This window comes from Coregonus clupeaformis, chromosome 40 (genome assembly GCF_020615455.1).
Source record: "Coregonus clupeaformis isolate EN_2021a chromosome 40, ASM2061545v1, whole genome shotgun sequence".
Taxonomy (NCBI): Eukaryota; Metazoa; Chordata; class Actinopteri; order Salmoniformes; family Salmonidae; genus Coregonus; species Coregonus clupeaformis.
Window position 1 is genome coordinate 5,737,709 of NC_059231.1, and position 18,358 is coordinate 5,756,066.

At 51.2% G+C, this 18,358-nt stretch overlaps 1 pseudogene; it reads right to left on the minus strand.

Moving 5' to 3' along the window:
* The window catches only part of LOC121554919, a 71,026-nt pseudogene that overhangs the window by 40,683 nt on the left and 11,985 nt on the right, over positions 1-18,358 (minus strand).

Here is an 18,358-nt window from a genome sequence, read left to right on the forward strand (position 1 = left end):
CAGAGAGACGAGAGAGAGAGAGAGAGAGCGCGAGAGAGAGAGAGCATAGAGAGAGAGAGTAGAGGGCTAGAGAGAGAAGGCGAGAGAGAGAGAGAGGGCGCAGAGAGAGAGAGAGAGAGAGAGAGAGAGAGGGGCTAGAGAGAGAGAGAGAGAGTAGGGCAGAGAGAGAGAGTGGCGCAGAGAGAGAGGTACAAGAGAGAGAGAGAGAGGCGCAGAGAGAGATGGAACAGCGAGAGAGAGAGCGCAGAGAGAGAGAGGCGCAGAGAGAGAGAGAGAGCAGAGAGAGAACAGAGAGAAGCAGAGAGAGAGCAAAGAGGGCGCAGAGAGAGAAAGAGGGCGCAGAGAGAGAGAGAGGGCGCAGAGAGAGAGAGGCAGAGAGAGAGAGGGCGCAGAGAGAGAGAGAGGAAGAGAGGAGAGAGAGAGGCGCAGAGAGAGAGAGAGGAGCAGAGAGAGAGGGCAGGAGAGAGAGAGAGGGCGCAGAGAGAGAGAGAGGGCACAGAGAGAGAGAGAGGGCACAGAGAGAGAGAGAGGGAGCAGAGAGAGAGAGAGGGAGCAGAGAGAGTGAGAGGGAGCAGAGAGAGAGAGAGGGAGCAGAGAGAGAGAGGGAGCAGAGAGAGAGAGAGGGAGCAGAGAGAGAGAGAGGGAGCAGAGAGAGAGAGAGAGGGAGAGAGAGAGAGGAGCAGAGAGAGTGAGAGGGAGCAGAGAGAGAGAGAGGGAGCAGAGAGAGAGAGAGGGAGCAGAGAGAGCGAGAGGGAGCAGAGAGAGAGAGAGGAGACAGAGAGAGAGAGGGCGCAGAGAGAGAGAGAGACGAGAGGAGAGAGAGAGAGAGAGAGAGAGAGGGAGCAGAGAGAGAGAGAGAGGGAGCAGAGAGAGAGAGAGAGGGAGTAGAGAGAGAGTGGGAGCAGAGAGAGATAGAGCAGAGAGAGAGGGGGGAAGCAGAGAGAGAGAGCAGAGAGAAAGAGGGCGCAGAGAGAGAGAGAAAGAGGCGCAGAGAGAGAAAGAGGCACGAGAGAGAGAAAGAGGCAGAGAGAGAAAGAGGGCGCAGAGAGAGAAAGAGGCGCAGAGAGAGAAAGAGGGGCAGAGAGAGAAAGACGCAGAGAGAAAAGAGGAGGAAGGAAGAGAGAGAGAGGCAGAGAGAGAGAGAGGGACAGAGAGAGAGGGCACAGAGAGAGAGAGATGGAACAGCGAGAGAGAGAGGGAGCAGAGAGAGTGAGAGGGAGCAGAGAGAGAGAGAAGAGAGAGAGAGAAGAGAGAAAGAGGGCACAGAGAGAAAGAGGGCGCAGAGAGAGAAAGAGGGCGCAGAGAGAAAGAGGGCGCAGAGAGAGAGAGGGGGAGCAGAGAGAGATGGAACAGCGAGAGAGAGAGATGGAACAGCGAGAGAGAGAGAGGGCGCAGAGAGAGAGAGAGGGCACAGAGAGAGAGAGAGGGCACAGAGAGAGAGAGATGCAACAGCGAGAGCGAGAGGTAGCAGAGAGAGCGAGAGGTAGCAGAGAGAGCGAGAGGTAGCAGAGAGAGCGAGAGGTAGCAGAGAGAGCGAGAGGGAGCAGAGAGAGCGAGAGGGAGCAGAGAGAGAGAGGGCGCAGAGAGAGAGAGAGGGCGCAGAGAGAGAGAGAGAGAGGCGCAGAGAGAGAGTGGGCAGAGAGAGCAGAGAGAGTGGGCGCAGAGAGAGAGAGAGTGGGCGCAGAGAGAGAGAGAGTGGGCGCAGAGAGAGAGAGGGCACAGAGAGAGAGAGGGCAGAGAGAGATGGAACAGCGAGAGAGAGAGGGCGCAGAGAGAGAGAGAGGCGCAAAGAGAGAGAGAGGGCGAGAGAGAGAGAGGGCGCAGAGAGAGAGAGAGGGCGCAGAGAGAGGGAGCAGAGAGAGAGAGAAGGAGCAGAGAGAGAGAGAGGGAGCAGAGAGAGAGGAAGCAGAGAGAGAGAGGGAGCAGAGAGAGAGCAGAGAGAGAGAGAGAGGTAGCAGAGAATGAGAGAGAGAGCAGCAGCGAGAGAGAGAGAGAGCAGAGAGAGTGAGAGAGAGGGAGCAGAGAGGGAGAGAGAGTGGGAGCAGAGAGAGAGAGAGAGTGGGAGCAGAGAGAGAGAGAGGGAGCAGAGAGAGAGAGAGAGAGAGAGAGAGGGAGCAGAGAGAGCGAGAGGGAGCAGAGAGAGAGAGAGGGCGCAGAGAGAGAGAGAGGCGCAGAGAGAGAGAGAGAGAGGGCGCAGAGAGAGAGAGAGTGGGCGCAGAGAGAGAGAGTGGGCGCAGAGAGAGAGAGGGCGCAGAGAGAGAGAGGGCGCAGAGGGAGATGGAACAGCGAGAGAGAGAGGGCGCAGAGAGAGGGAGCAGAGAGAGAGAGAGGGCAGAGAGAGAGAGAGAGGGTGCAGAGAGAGAGAGAGGGCGCAGAGAGAGAGAGAGGCGCAGAGAGAGAGAGAGGCGCAGAGAGAGAGAGGGAGCAGAGAGAGAGAGAGGGAGCAGAGAGAGAGAGAGGGAGCAGAGAGAGAGAGAGGGAGCAGAGAGAGAGAGAGGGCGCAGAGAGAGGGAGCAGAGAGAGAGAGGGCGCAGAGAGAGGGAGCAGAGAGAGAGAGGGAGCAGAGAGAGAGAGAGAGGAGCAGAGAGAGAGAGGAAGCAGAGAGAGAGAGGAAGCAGAGAGAGAGAGGGAAGCAGAGAGAGAGCAGAGAGAGAGAGAGAGGTAGCAGAGAATGAGAGAGAGAGCAGCAGCGAGAGAGAGAGAGAGCAGAGAGAGAGAGTGGGAGCAGAGAGAGTGAGAGAGAGGGAGCAGAGAGGGAGAGAGAGGGAGCAGAGAGAGAGAGAGAGGAGCAGAGAGAGAGAGAGAGAGAGAGAGAGAGAGAGAGAGAGAGAGAGAGAGAGAGAGAGAGAGAGAGAGGGAGCAGAGAGAGCGAGAGGGAGCAGAGAGAGACGGAGCAGAGAGAGAGGGAGCAGAGAGAGAGAGGGAGAAGAGAGAGGGAGCAGAGAGAGAGAGGGAGCAGCGAGAGAGAGAGGGAGCAGCGAGAAAGAGGGGGAGCAGAGAGAAAGAGGGAGCAGCCTGAAAGAGGGGGAGCAGAGAGAGAGGGGGCAGAGAAAGAGAGAGAGAGAGAGGGAGCAGAGAGAGAGAGGGAGCAGCCTGAAAGAGGGGGAGCAGAGAGAGGGGGGGCAGAGAGAGAGAGAGAGAGGGGGCAGAGAGAGAGAGAGAGAGAGAGAGAGGGAGCAGAGAGAGAGTGGGAGCAGAGAGAGAGAGGGCGCAGAGGGAGATGGAACAGTGAGAGAGAGAGGGCGCAGAGAGAGAGAGAGGGCGCAGAGAGAGAGAGAGGCGCAGAGAGAGAGAGAGAGAGGCAGAGAGAGAGGGAGCAGAGAGAGAGAGAGGGAGCAGAGAGAGAGAGAGAGGGAGCAGAGAGAGAGAGGGAGCAGAGAGAGAGCAGGGAGCAGAGAGAGAGCAGAGAGAGAGAGAGAGAGGTAGCAGAGAATGAGAGAGAGAGCAGCAGCGAGAGAGAGAGAGATCAGAGAGAGAGAGTGGAAGCAGAGAGAGTGAGAGAGAGGGAGCAGAGAGGGAGAGAGAGTGGGAGTAGAGAGAGAGAGAGTGGGAGCAGAGAGAGAGAGAGAGGGAGCAGAGAGAGAGAGAGAGTGGGAGCAGAGAGAGAGAGAGAGAGAGAGAGAGGGAGCAGAGAGAGAGAGAGGGAGCAGAGAGAGAGAGGCAGAGAGAGAGGGCGCAGAGAGAGAGAGAGGGGGCGCAGAGAGAGAGAGAGAGTGGCGCAGAGAGAGAGAGAGTGGGCGCAGAGAGAGAGAGTGGGCGCAGAGAGAGAGAGTGGGCGCAGAGAGAGAGAGGGCGCAGAGGGAGATGGAACAGCGAGAGAGAGAGGGCGCAGAGAGAGAGAGAGGGTGCAGAGAGAGAGAGAGGGCGCAGAGAGAGAGAGAGAGGGCGCAGAGAGAGTGAGAGAGAGGGAGCAGAGAGGGAGAGAGAGTGGGAGCAGAGAGAGAGAGGGAGCAGAGAGAGAGAGAGAGGGGAGCAGAGAGAGAGAGAGAGAGAGAGCAGAGAGCGAGAGGGAGCAGAGAGAGACGGAGCAGAGAGAGAGAGGAGCAGAGAGAGAGAGGGAGCAGAGAGAGAGAGGGAGCAGAGAGAGAGAGGGAGCAGAGAGAGGGAGCAGCGAGATAGAGAGAGGGAGCAGCGAGATAGAGAGAGGGAGCAGCGAGATAGAGAGAGAGAGCAGTGAGAGAGAGAGGGAGCAGCGAGAAAGAGGGGGAGCAGAGAGAGAGAGGGAGCAGCCTGAAAGAGGGGGAGCAGAGAGAGAGGGGGCAGAGAGAGAGAGAGGGGCAGAGAGAGAGAGAGGGGGCAGAGAGAGAGAGAGAGAGGGAGCAGAGAGAGAGAGAGGGAGCAGAGAGAGAGAGAGGGGAGCAGAGAGAGAGAGAGTGGGAGCAGAGAGAGAGTGGGAGCAGAGAGAGAGTGGGAGCAGAGAGAGAGAGAGAGAGAGGGAGCAGAGAGAGAGGGAGCAGAGAGAGGGGGGGAGGAAGGGGGAGCAGAGAGAGAGAGCGAGCGAGAGAGAGAGAGGGAGCAGAGAGAGAGAGAGTGGGCGCAGAGAGAGAGAGTGGGCGCAGAGAGAGAGAGGGCGCAGAGGGAGATGGAACAGCGAGAGAGAGAGGGCGCAGAGAGAGAGAGAGGGCGCAGAGAGAGAGAGAGGGTGCAGAGAGAGAGAGAGGGCGCAGAGAGAGAGAGAGGGCGCAGAGAGTGAGAGAGAGGGAGCAGAGAGGGAGAGAGAGTGGGAGCAGAGAGAGAGAGGGAGCAGAGAGAGAGAGAGAGTGGGAGCAGAGAGAGAGAGAGAGAGAGAGGGAGCAGAGAGAGCGAGAGGGAGCAGAGAGAGACGGAGCAGAGAGAGAGGGAGCAGAGAGAGAGAGGGAGAGAGAGGGAGCAGAGAGAGAGAGGGAGCAGAGAGAGAGAGGGAGCAGAGAGAGGGAGCAGCGAGATAGAGAGAGGGAGCAGCGAGATAGAGAGAGGGAGCAGCGAGATAGAGAGAGAGCAGTGAGAGAGAGAGGGAGCAGCGAGAAAGAGGGGGAGCAGAGAGAGAGAGGGAGCAGCCTGAAAGAGGGGGAGCAGAGAGAGAGGGGGGGCAGAGAGAGAGAGAGGGCAGAGAGAGAGAGAGAGAGGGAGCAGAGAGAGGGAGCAGAGAGAGAGAGTGGGAGCAGAGAGAGAGAGAGTGGGAGCAGAGAGAGAGTGGGAGCAGAGAGAGAGTGGGAGCAGAGAGAGAGGGGAGCAGAGAGAGAGAGGGAGAGCAGAGAGAGAGGGAGCAGAGAGAGGGGGGGAGGGAGGGGGAGCAGAGAGAGAGAGCGAGCGAGAGAGAGAGAGGGAGCAGAGAGAGAGAGAGCAGAGAGAGAGGGGGAGGGAGGGGGAGCAGAGAGAGAGAGGGCGCAGAGAGAGAAAGAGGTCGCAGAGAGAGAGAGAGGGCGCAGAGAGAGAGAGAGGGCGCAGAGAGAGAGAAGGGGAGCAGAGAGAGAGAAGGGGAGCAGAGAGAGAGAAGGGGAGCAGAGAGAGAGAGGGGGAGCAGAGAGAGATGGAACAGCGAGAGAGAGGGGGAGCAGCGAGAGAGAGGGGGAGCAGCGAGAGAGAGAGGGCGCAGAGAGAGAGAGGGGCAGAGAGAGAGATGGAACAGCGAGAGTGAGAGGGAGCAGAGAGAGAGAGGGAGCAGAGAGAGAGAGAGGGAGCAGAGAGAGAGAGGGGGCAGAGAGAGAGAGAGGGAGCAGCAAGAGAGAGAGAGAGGGAGCAGCGAGAGAGAGAGAGAGGGAGCAGAGAAGGAGAGAGAGAGAGGGAGCAGAGAGAGAGAGAGGGAGCAGAGAGAGAGAGAGGGAGCAGAGAGAGAGAGAGGGAGCAGAGAGAGAGAGTGGGAGCAGAGAGAGAGTGGGAGCAGAGGGAGATAGAGCAGAGAGAGAGGGGGAGCAGAGAGAGAGGGGGAGCAGAGAGAGAGGGGAAGCAGAGAGAGAGAGAGGGAGGGAGCAGAGAGAGAGAGGGGGAGAGCAGAGAGAGAGAGGGAGAGCAGATAGAGAGAGAGCAGAGAGAGAGAGAGGGGGAGAGAGAGAGAGAGAGTGGGCGCAGAGAGAGAGAGTGGGTGCAGAGAGAGAGAGGGCGCAGAGAGAGAGAGGGCGCAGAGGGAGATGGAACAGCGAGAGAGAGAGGGCGCAGAGAGAGAGAGAGGGTGCAGAGAGAGAGAGAGGGCGCAGAGCGAGAGAGAGGGCGCAGAGAGAGAGAGAGGGCGCAGAGAGAGAGAGAGGGCGCAGAGAGAGAGAGAGGGAGCAGAGAGAGAGAGAGGGCGCAGAGAGAGGGAGCAGAGAGAGAGAGAGGGCGCAGAGAGAGGGAGCAGAGAGAGAGAGGGAGCATAGAGAGAGAGGGAGCAGAGAGAGAGAGAGGGAGCAGAGAGAGAGGAAGCAGAGAGAGAGAGGGAGCAGAGAGAGAGAGGGAGCAGAGAGAGAGCAGAGAGAGAGAGAGGGAGCAGAGAGAGAGCAGAGAGAGAGAGAGGTAGCAGAGAATGAGAGAGAGAGCAGCAGCGAGAGAGAGAGAGAGCAGAGAGAGAGTGGGAGCAGAGGGAGTGAGAGAGAGGGAGCAGAGAGGGAGAGAGAGTGGGAGCAGAGAGAGAGAGAGAGGGAGCAGAGAGAGAGAGAGTGGGAGCAGAGAGAGAGAGAGAGAGAGGGAGCAGAGAGAGAGAGAGGGAGCAGAGAGAGACGGAGCAGAGAGAGAGGGAGCAGAGAGAGAGAGGGAGCAGAGAGAGGGAGCAGAGAGAGGGAGCAGAGAGAGAGAGGGAGCAGAGAGAGAGAGGGAGCAGAGAGAGAGAGCAGCGAGAGAGAGAGGAGCAGCGAGATAGAGAGAGAGAGCAGAGAGAGAGAGAGCAGCAGAGAGAGAGAGTGGGAGCAGAGAGAGAGAGGTGGGAGCAGAGAGAGAGAGAGGGGAGCAGAGAGAGAGTGGGAGCAGAGAGAGAGTGGGAGCAGAGAGAGAGTGGGAGCAGAGAGAGAGGGAGCAGAGAGAGAGAGGGAGCAGAGAGAGAGAGGGAGCAGAGAGAGAGGGAGAGCAGAGAGAGAGGGAGCAGAGAGAGAGGGGGAGGGAGGGGGAGCAGAGAGAGAGAGCGAGAGAGAGAGAGCGAGAGAGAGGGAGCAGAGAGAGAGGGGGAGGGAGGGGGAGCAGAGAGAGAGAGGGCGCAGAGAGAGAAAGAGGGCGCAGAGAGAGAGAGAGGGCGCAGAGAGAGAGAAGGGGAGCAGAGAGAGAGAGGGGAGCAGAGAGAGAGAGGAAGCAGAGAGAGAGAGGGAGCAGAGAGAGAGAGGGAGCAGAGAGAGAGCAGAGAGAGAGAGAGGGAGCAGAGAGAGAGCAGAGAGAGAGAGAGGTAGCAGAGAATGAGAGAGAGAGCAGCAGCGAGAGAGAGAGAGAGCAGAGAGAGAGTGGGAGCAGAGGGAGTGAGAGAGAGGGAGCAGAGAGGGAGAGAGAGTGGGAGCAGAGAGAGAGAGAGAGAGAGAGAGGGAGCAGAGAGAGAGAGAGTGGGAGCAGAGAGAGAGAGAGAGGGAGCAGAGAGAGAGAGAGGGAGCAGAGAGAGGGAGCAGAGAGAGAGAGGGAGCAGAGAGAGAGAGGGAGCAGAGAGAGAGAGGGAGCAGAGAGAGGGAGCAGCGAGATAGAGAGAGAGAGCAGCGAGAGAGAGAGAGCAGCAGAGAGAGAGAGAGTGGGAGCAGAGAGAGAGAGAGTGGGAGCAGAGAGAGAGAGAGTGGGAGCAGAGAGAGAGTGGGAGCAGAGAGAGAGTGGGAGCAGAGAGAGAGTGGGAGCAGAGAGAGAGGGAGCAGAGAGAGAGAGGGAGTAGAGAGAGAGAGGGAGTAGAGAGAGAGAGGGAGCAGAGAGAGAGGGAGAGCAGAGAGAGAGGGAGCAGAGAGAGAGGGGGAGGGAGGGGGAGCAGAGAGAGAGAGCGAGAGAGAGAGAGCGAGAGAGGGAGCAGAGAGAGAGGGGGAGGGAGGGGGAGCAGAGAGAGAGAGGGCGCAGAGAGAGAAAGAGGGCGCAGAGAGAGAGAGAGAGCGCAGAGAGAGAGAAGGGGAGCAGAGAGAGAGAAGGGGAGCAGAGAGAGAGAAGGGGAGCAGTGAGAGATGGAACAGCGAGAGAGAGGGGGAGCAGCGAGAGAGAGGGGGAGCAGTAAGAGAGAGAGGGCGCAGAGAGAGAGAGAGGGCGCAGAGAGAGAGAGAGGGCGCAGCGAGAGTGAGAGGGAGCAGAGAGAGAGGGAGCAGAGAGAGAGAGGGAGCAGAGAGATAGAGAGGGAGCAGAGAGAGAGAGGGAGCAGCAAGAGAGAGAGAGAGGGAGCAGCAAGAGAGAGAGAGAGGGAGCAGCGAGAGAGAGAGAGAGGGAGCAGCGAGAGAGAGAGAGAGGGAGCAGAGAAGGAGAGAGAGAGGGAGCAGAGAGAGAGAGAGGGAGCAGAGAGAGAGAGAGGGAGCAGAGAGAGAGAGGGAGCAGAGAGAGAGTGGGAGCAGAGGGAGATAGAGCAGAGAGAGAGGGGGAGCAGAGAGAGAGGGGGAGCAGAGAGAGAGGGGAAGCAGAGAGAGAGGGGAAGCAGAGAGAGAGAGAGGGAGGGAGCAGAGAGAGAGAGGGGGAGAGCAGAGAGAGAGAGGGAGAGCAGATAGAGAGAGAGCAGAGAGAGAGAGAGGGGAGAGAGAGAGAGAGAACAGAGAGGGGGACACAGCTCATGAGCCAGGAACTCTCTGCCCAGTTTTGCCTGGACGCCTCTTCCTCTTATTAAAGTGATTGCCGTTAGAGAGGCTCTGCTCACCGCCTTTCCAGAAAGATAATACCTCTCTTTCCTTCCCCCTTCTCGCTCACCCTCCCACTCTCCCTGTCTCTCTGGGCGTCTTTATTCCCACCTCTCTCCCTCCCTCCCTCCTTCCCTCTCTCCCTCCTTCCCCCTCTCCCTCCTTCCCTCTCTCTATTCTTCTCTCTTTCTCTCTCTCCATCTTTCCCTCCCCCAGGTGAGGCGTGGGTGGCTGAATAAGAAAAGTGTTTATAGGTCTGGGTCTGTCTGGGCTCTCTGCAGACGTCTGGCTGGGCTGTGGGGATAGGCCGTACTCACTCTCTCGCTCCCTCTCCATCCTTCCATCTCTCCCTCTGCTCCCTGCTGACTCACTCACTCACTCCCTCATCATAAACATAAGTCAGAGACATCATTATCAGCCCATGTGAAACCTGCTGCATCCATTGGCTGATGCTCACCATTCTGTACTTTGCTGTTGTTGCAGGCCTTAAAGAGGGAAGGAGAAAGCTATGTTAGGACTAAGTAAACAGACTTAGTAATAATCATAGCGAGGTCTGTATGTATACAGTTGATAGACTGGACCCAACTGTATACATATGGACCTCACTACATTGATTACTGAGGCTGTTCACAGAGTAAACTATAGGCTATTATACATGTATAATTGGTTAGTTACCTGGAGTTTCTGGTGGAGGAGACAGCAGCGGAGGTCTGAGGGACCACCGGCCAGTCTGAAAGAGAGGAGAATGATGATGATTCAGTATACTGTCACAGTGTACACTACCAGTCAAAAGTTTGGACACACCTACTCATTCAAGGGTTTTTCTTTATTTTGACTAGTTTCTACATTGTGGAATAATAGTGAAGACATCAAAACTATGAAATAACACATATGGAATCATGTAGTAACCAAAAAAGTGTTAAACAAATCAAAATATGCTATATTTTTAATTCTTCAAAGTACCCACCCTTTGCCTTGATGACAGCTTTGCACACTCTTGGCATTCTCTCAACCAGCTTCATCTGGAATGCTTTTCCAACAGTCTTGAAGGAGTTCCCACATATGCTGAGCACTTGTTGGCTGCTTTTCCTTCACTCTACGGTCCAACTCATCCCAAACCATCTCAATTGGGTTGAGGTCAGGTGATTGTGGAGGCCAGGTCATCTGATACAGCACTCCATCACTCTCCTCCTTGGTCAAATAGCCCTTATACAGCCTGGAGGTGTGTTGGGTCATTGTCCTGTTGAAAAACAAAATGATAGTCCCACTAAGCGCAAACCAGATGGGATGGCGTATCGCTGCAGAATGCTGTGCTATCCATGCTGGTTAAGTGTACCTTGAATTCTAAATAAATCATTGACAGTGACACTAGCAAGGCACCCCCACACCATAACACCTCCTCCTCTATGCTTCACGGTGGGAACCACACATGCGGAGATCATCCGTTCACCTACTCTGCGTCTCACAAAGACACGACGGTTGGAACCAGAAATCTCATCAGACCAAAGGACAGATTTCCACCTGTCTAATGTCCATTGCTCGTGTTTCTTGGCCCAAGCAAGTCTCTTCTTATTACTGGTGTCCTTTAGTAGTGGTTTATTTGCAGCAATTCTGCTTGCAACGCCAGGGTTGTGGGTTCGTTTCACACGGGGGGCCAGTATGAAAATGTATGCACTCACTAACTGTAAGTCACTCTGGATAAGAGCGTCTGCTAAATGACTAAAAATGTAAAAATGTAAATTCGACCAGCAGTTGTAAATGAGAACTTGTTCTCAACTGGCTTACCTGGTTAAATAAAGGTGAAATAAAAAAATGAAGGCCTGATTCACACATTCTCCTCTGAACAGTTGATGTTGAGATGTGTCTGTTACTTGAACTCTGTGAAGCATTTATTTGGGCTGCAATTTCTGAGGCTGGTAACTCTAATGAACTTATCCTCTGCAGCAGAGATAACTCTGGGTCTTCCTTTCCTGTGGCGGTCCTCATGAGAGCTAGTTTCATCATAGCGCTTGATGGTTTTTGCGACTGCACTTGAAGAAACTTTCAAAGTTCGTGACTTTTTCCGGATTGACTGACCTTCATGTCTTAAAGTAATGATGGACTGTCGTTTCTCCTCTTTGCTTATTTGAGCTGTTCTTGCCATAATATGGACTTGGTCTTTTACCAAATAGGGCTATCTTCTGTATGCCCCCCCTACCTTGTCACAACACAACTGATTGGCTCAAATGCATTAAGACAGAAAGAAATTCCACAAATTAACTTTTAACAAGGCACACCTGTTAAATTAAATGCATTCCAGGTGACCACCTCATGAAGCTGGTTGAGAGAATGCCAAGACTGTGCAAAGCTGTCATCAAGGCAAAGGGTGGCTACTTTGAAGAATCTCAAATATAACATACAGTGAGGGGAAAAAGTATTTGATCCCCTGCTGATTTTGTACATTTCGCCCACTGACAAAGTAATGATCAGTCTATAATTTTAATGGTATATTTATTTGAACAGTGAGAGACAGAATAACAACAAAATAATCCAGAAAAACGCATGTAAAAAATGTTACAAATTGATTTGCATTTTAATGAGGAAAATAAGTATTTGACCCCCTCTCAATCAGAAAGATTTCTGCCTCCCAGGTGTCTTTTATACAGGTAACGAGCTGAGATTAGGAGCACAATCTTAAAGCTCCTAATCTCAGTTTGTTACCTGTATAAAAGACACCTGTCCACAGAAGCAATCAATCAATCAGATTCCAAACTCTTCACCATGGCCAAGACCAAAGAGCTCTCCAAGGATGTCAGGGACAAGATTGTAGACCTACACAAGGCAGGAATGGGCTACAAGACCATCGCCAAGCAGCTTGGTGAGAAGGTGACAACAGTAGGTGTGATTATTCGTAAATGGAAGAAACACAAAATAACTATCAATCTCCCTCGGCCTGGGACTCCATGCAAGATCTCACCTCATGGAGTTGCAATGATCATGAGAACAGTGAGGAATCAGCCCAGAACTACACGGGAGGATCTTGTCAATGATCTCAAGGCAGCTGGGACCATAGTCACCAAGAAAACAATTGGTAACACACTACGCCGTGAAGGACTGAAATCCTGCAGCGCCCGCAAGGTCCCCCTGCTCAAGATAGCACATATACAGGCCCGTCTGAAGTTTGCCAATGAACATCTGAATGATTCAGAAGACAACTGGGTGAAAGTGTTGTGGTCAGATGAGCCCAAAATCGAGCTCTTTGGCATCAACTCAACTCGCCGTGTTTGGAGGAGGAGGAATGCTGCCTATGACCCCAAGAACACCATCCCCACCATCAAACATGGAGGTGGAAACATTATGCTTTGGGTGTGTTTTTCTGCTAAGGGGACAGGACAACTTCACCGCATCAAAGGGATGATGGACGGGGCCATGTACCGTCAAATCTTGGGTGAGAACCTCCTTCCCTCAGCCAGGGCATTGAAAATGGGTCGTGGATGGGTATTCCAGCATGACAATGACCCAAAACACACGGCCAAGGCAACAAAGGAGTGGCTCAAGAAGAAGCACATTAAGGTCCTGGAGTGGCCTAGCCAGTCTCCAGACCTTAATCCCATAGAAAATCTGTGGAGGGAGCTGAAGGTTCGAGTTGCCAAACGTCAGCCTCGAAACCTTAATGACTTGGAGAAGATCTGCAAAGAGGAGTGGGACAGAATCCCTCCTGAGATGTGTGCAAACCTGGTGGCCAACTACAAGAAATGTCTGACCTCTGTGATTGCCAACAAGGGTTTTACCACCAAGTACTAAGTCATGTTTTGCAGAGGGGTCAAATACTTATTTCCCTCATTAAAATCAAATCAATTCATAACATTTTTGACATGCGTTTTTCTGGATTTTTTTGTTGTTATTCTGTCTCTCACTGTTCAAATAAACCTACCATTAAAATTATAGACTGATCATGTCTTTGTCAGTGGGCAAAACGTACAAAATCAGCAGGGGATCAAAAACTTTTTTCCCTCACTGTATATATTTTTGGTTACTACATGATTCCATATGTGTTATTTCATAGTTTTGATGTCTTCACTATTATTCTACAATGTAGAATATAGTAAAAATAAAGAAAAACCCTTGAATGAGTAGGTGTGTCCGAACTTTTGACTGGTACTGTATATCCTAAACATCATTATTGATGGGATTCCAGTTCAGGTTCAATCCAATTTGATGAGGGTTGAATCCAATTTGGTTACATTCTAGTCCCCTCAGGAATTGAGTGGGTGGATGTCTGAGTAGATGTCTATTAATGGACAAATTCCATATGAACTTAAATTGACAGGAATATAAATAGAATTGATCCCAATCGATGCTGTGCTTGTTAATGTGTCCCATTAGGTAGCAACTGAATGTGTTATAATCTGGGGTCTTATTCATCGGGGCACACCGTAGCAAAACGGAAAACAGAAAAATATATCGTTTCTTCTGTTTGTTGCGTAATGAATAGGACCATGTTCTCACCCAAAGACGAGGTAGTTTAGAATTAATCCTAATGGTATATCTGTTGTTGTTTCCCCTATTGGGTAGCAATAGGTGTAACAATCAATCAATCCAGATAGAATCTGCTTCTTCTCACCCGTAGACGAGGTAGTTGTTCTCCCAACGGTATCTCATCTCCAGGACAAACTCCTGCCAGAGGTAAGCCACGGCCCGAACCCCTCCATGGTAGAAGTTAACCAGACACAGACATAGCGCCAGGCGGTACGTTAGACTGTCACTAGGAGCAGACTTCAGCTGGTTGTACAGGCTCTGGGGGGTGGGGGGGACTACAATCAGGACGCAGTATTGCCGAAAATGACACTAATCAGACTTTTTCTTGACAATTGAAAATTGTATTTCTGAGTTTTGTTCAGTAGGGAAAAATCTATTTAATACCAAAAAAAATACAATGGGTGCTTTTATCAGACAAGTTAAAGTATTTCAAAATGTTTCTCCAATGGCATGCCTACTGAACACACCCCTGGAGTGCAGTGTGTCTGACACAGTGATAGTTTGGTAAAGTACAGAGAGCAGACATACATAGTCGTCAGAATCCTTCTCTTCTGGTTTCCCATCGGTGTTTGATTGAGCAGCCTTTCTCTCGCTGTTCTCTGATGATGGCTTACCTGCTGCGTCTGGGAAGAGATACTGACACACGTACGAACATACATGGGAACATCCATATCCTTCCCTTGAGACAAGGAACAATCCTGCTACGAACCGAGTGTCGGATTTTAATGTTTTGACTGACTGACCACTGAGCATCTAACCCAGGGTATCTCAAACTCTGTCCTGGGCGCACATTTTGCTTTTTGCCCTAGCACTACACAGCTGATTCAAATAATCAAAGTTTGATGATGAGTTGGTTATTTTAAATCAGCTGTGAAGTGCTAGGGCAAAAACCAAAACGTGCACCCAGGGGGGGCCCCAGGACCAAGTTTGGGAAACCCTGGTCTAGGCCAAATGGCAGTGTGTGCATGTACGGAATAAGGTGCCCTTTGGGACACAGCCAGTGCCTTCATGGCTGATTAAGAAACTGTTCCACACAGCAGGGCCAGTAACAGAGGAGCCTAGCTGAAGACTCAGCTCTCCTGCTCTCCTCAGAGAGAAAATGGCTGGATCTCTCGCTCTCTCTCACACAGCCACTGAGGCAGAGCCACTTGTATAGTATGATGTCAGCCAGCCTAAATCCCCATAAGCCTTCAGAAGGGTGCAGTAGACATCTGAACAGGCCAAACACATGGCCTAGTAAACCCATCACAGATGATGTGGGTTTCTTTACGTGTAAGAGTGTGTGTGTGTGTGTGTGTGTGTGTGTGTGTGTGTGTGTGTTCAGGACATGCGTGCGTGCCTGTGTGTGTGTGTCAGGACATGCGTGCGTGCCTGCTTGTGTCTCTCACCAGCAGTATGGAGTTGAGCACGTCGTTGCTGAGCGGTGATTTGTCGATGCGGCGGATGTGTTTACGGGCGCTGTGCAGCACCATGTTGGAGACCGACAGCTTGGGGATGGGCACGGCCGTGGGCTCCGTCAGCTTAGACAGGACATGGCTGATGTCGTCTGTAATGAGGAGGGAGTGGAGGGGGAGGGACAGGGAAGCCATTCACAGGGAGGGAGTGAGGGTGGGCTCTAACAGAGAGAGCATATTCTCCCTTCACATGCAAACAAACAAAACAACAATCCAAGGGTCCAGAGTGGCTTCTACTTCTCATCTCCTTTCCTCCATCTGCACAAATCCCCCTAGGGAATACACCATATTGGAAAATGAAAGAAAGATGTTAGACTATTGAGATACACCCCAGTAGCCATAGAACACATTACCTTTGCCTTCCTCCTCAACTGGACCTCTTCCCAGAATCTCCTCTGTTGACTCCTTCTTGGAGCACAGCTTAAAGAACTCTGTCAGGAAGTCACCTGGGATGGAGAAGATGAGGTTATCACTAGTTACCATAGCCACAAAGTCATAAAACAATGTATCTTCCTAAAATGTGATTTTAAACCTAACCCTAACCTAAACCCTAACCTTAACCACACCGCTAACCGTATGCATTTACATTTACATTTACGTCATTTAGCAGACGCTCTTATCCAGAGCGACTTACAAATAGGTGCATTCACCTTATAGCCAGTGGGATAACCACTTTACTATTTTTTTTAAAAAAATTTGGGGGGTAGAAGGATTACTTTATCCTATCCCAGGTATTCCTTAAAGAGGTGGGGTTTCAAATGTCTCCGGAAGGTGGTGAGTGACTCCGCTGTCCTGGCTTCGTGAGGGAGCTTGTTCCACCATTGGGGTGCCAGAGCAGCGAACAGTTTTGACTGGGCTGAGCGGGAACTATGCTTCCGCAGAGGTAGGGGAGCCAGCAGGCCAGAGGTGGATGAACGCAGTGCCCTCGTTTGTGTGTAGGGACTGATCAGAGCCTGAAGGTACGGAGGTGCCGTTCCCCTCACAGCTCCGTAGGCAAGCACCATGGTCTTGTAGCAGATGCGAGCTTCAACTGGAAGCCAGTGGAGTGTGCGGAGGAGCGGGGTGACGTGAGAGAACTTGGGAAGGTTGAACACCAGACGGGCTGCGGCATTCTGGATGAGTTGTAGGGGTTTAATGGCACAGGCAGGGAGCCCAGCCAACATCGAGTTGCAGTAATCCAGACGGGAGATGACAAGTGCCTGGATTAGGACCTGTGCCGCTTCCTGTGTAAGGCAGGGTCGTACTCTCCGAATGTTGTAGAGCATGAACCTACAGGATCGGGTCACCGCCTTGATGTTAGCGGAGAACGACAGGGTGTTGTCCAGGGTCACGCCAAGGCTCTTCGCACTCTGGGAGGAGGACACAACGGAGTTGTCAACTGTGATGGCGAGATCATGGAACAGGCAGTCCTTCCCCGGGAGGAAGAGCAGCTCCGTCTTGCCAAGGTTCAGCTTGAGGTGGTGATCCGTCATCCATACTGATATGTCTGCCAGACATGCATAGATGCGATTCGCCACCTGGTTATCAGAAGGGGGAAAGGAGAAGATTAGTTGTGTGTATGCCTAACCCTAACCTAAAAGATGCACTATGCGGATATAGCTCCGCCATTTCCTGGTTGGTAAAATTCGAATAGTTCGCCTAATTTCAGTTTATGTGACAAAACAAGCAATGTATAGTGTAGATAATCATTGTCCCATCTAAACCGCTGTGAAATATATTTTACATAACTAAATATATTCTATTTTCAGCTGTTTGAAGCTGGTGTCCAAAACCGAAAGTAAAACATGCAAAAACGCAACATAAAAACAGCAAGCATAGAAACAGAGCACAAAGAACAGATCTACCGATTCTCAGCCTTGCTTTCAATGAGAATTACCAATCTATAACTCACATTTCTATGTGAATTTTGTCAGGTCCTCCAAAAAAGGACATATTGTAGCTTTAAATTAAGACCAAAAAGCAAATTTTTGTTTTCATAAATGTTTACGATATAGCCAATTTTGACTTTTGTGGCTGTGGTAACAAGCGACAACAAGAACATGACGTTTTGTTCAAATTCAAAAAGCTTTTTTGTCCATCGAAATTGACATAAGACAGTAAGTCTTTGGAACTCCCTTCACATACATCTGGTGGATGAGGGAGCATTTTAAACCACGTTACATGGACATTCATAATATTCTATAGGATTTCTATAATATAGGATCAGTATTTTTGTGAGGGGGTCTACCTTACAGAGCAAGCACGTGGGGTTGTCTGTGCTCCTGACTCGGACTGACCAATGAGGGACCTGGAGCGGGTCCAGGTCACTGTGAGGTCACACAGAGAGCACATATGGTCAGACCACACGGGGGAGGGAGGTAAACTGGCCCTGGATCAGATCAGTGGTTCACCTTTACCATTATAGTCAAGATTAGGCCAGAATAAAGGCTATTCAACATGCGGCTCTGATTGGAAGAGAAGATTCATTGTTATTGTGGTTTACTTTACAACCAGATATTGACCAAGTGTTCATATAGAGACTATATAGTGGAAAGTAATTACATTATAATTATCTATTGACTTTTTGGTTTATTTGGGATCCTTGAAATAAGAACCACTGAGTACCAGTTGCCATATAACCTCTATTACCCAGTCAGTCAGACAGGGAGGGTACCATTTCAGTTGACCCGAGGCAAGTCACATCTTTTGTAAAACCCCAAAATATTATGTCTAACATTTCTACCCTAGAACACCCTAAGGGGATTCAACAATAAATACAACCATCAAAATAAACCCAAAAAACAGAGGACCATCTTGTCTTTGACAGGGCTAATCAAAATTGTTCTGCATCCAGATGCAGATATCTTTGATTCCCTTCAAAGAGCCTAGGATCCATCTCTACATCTTTATACAGTGAAGCTCATGCACATTTAGGATGTAGGGACTTAAAGAAAAACACAAGCACACTGTTAATATGAAGCGATGGCTCACTGAGCACTATTTCATCACTAAACTGAAAAGCGTAAAATCATTCAGCATGAATTAATTTCAGCTTTAATGCAGTTGAACGAGCGAGCGGTGTTGCTGGGGCTGAGCTACTTGTTATATCCTCTCCCACACACCTCCTCCACAACCACCCTCTCAACACCTACACTGTCTGGCACACAGGAAATTAATATGGGTAACAACCTTTCACAGTGTTCCAAACGTATGGAGAACTTGTTTTACTGACCTGGATGTTCTTTCTCTCTCCCCGTCTACCTCAATGCTCACTGATTCTATTTACTGAAAATGACACCTTTATCTTTGCTGTCCGAATACATGTCATTTGGTAAGAGGACAAACAATGTCCTTGATAGATCATATCTCAGGCTGTTGAGATGTTCTGTCAACCAGCAGGCCAGAGGGCAGAGAGCGGGGGAGTTTTCTGGTTGATACTCACGAGTACACATCGTTATCCACCACGATACCTTCTGTCAGGTGGGGCCAGGTGGTCACTAGGTGAAGCTCACTGACACAACAATGAAAGAAAATACAGATTTGTTTGTTTTGCGTAATAAACTTCACTATATGAGATACACAATTTGGTCAACAATGAATGAAAGGCTCATGCCAAAGACGTAAAGAATACACGTGAACGATGAGGTAAATCACTAAATCAAGCATGGGTTGACTTATCGTCATGGC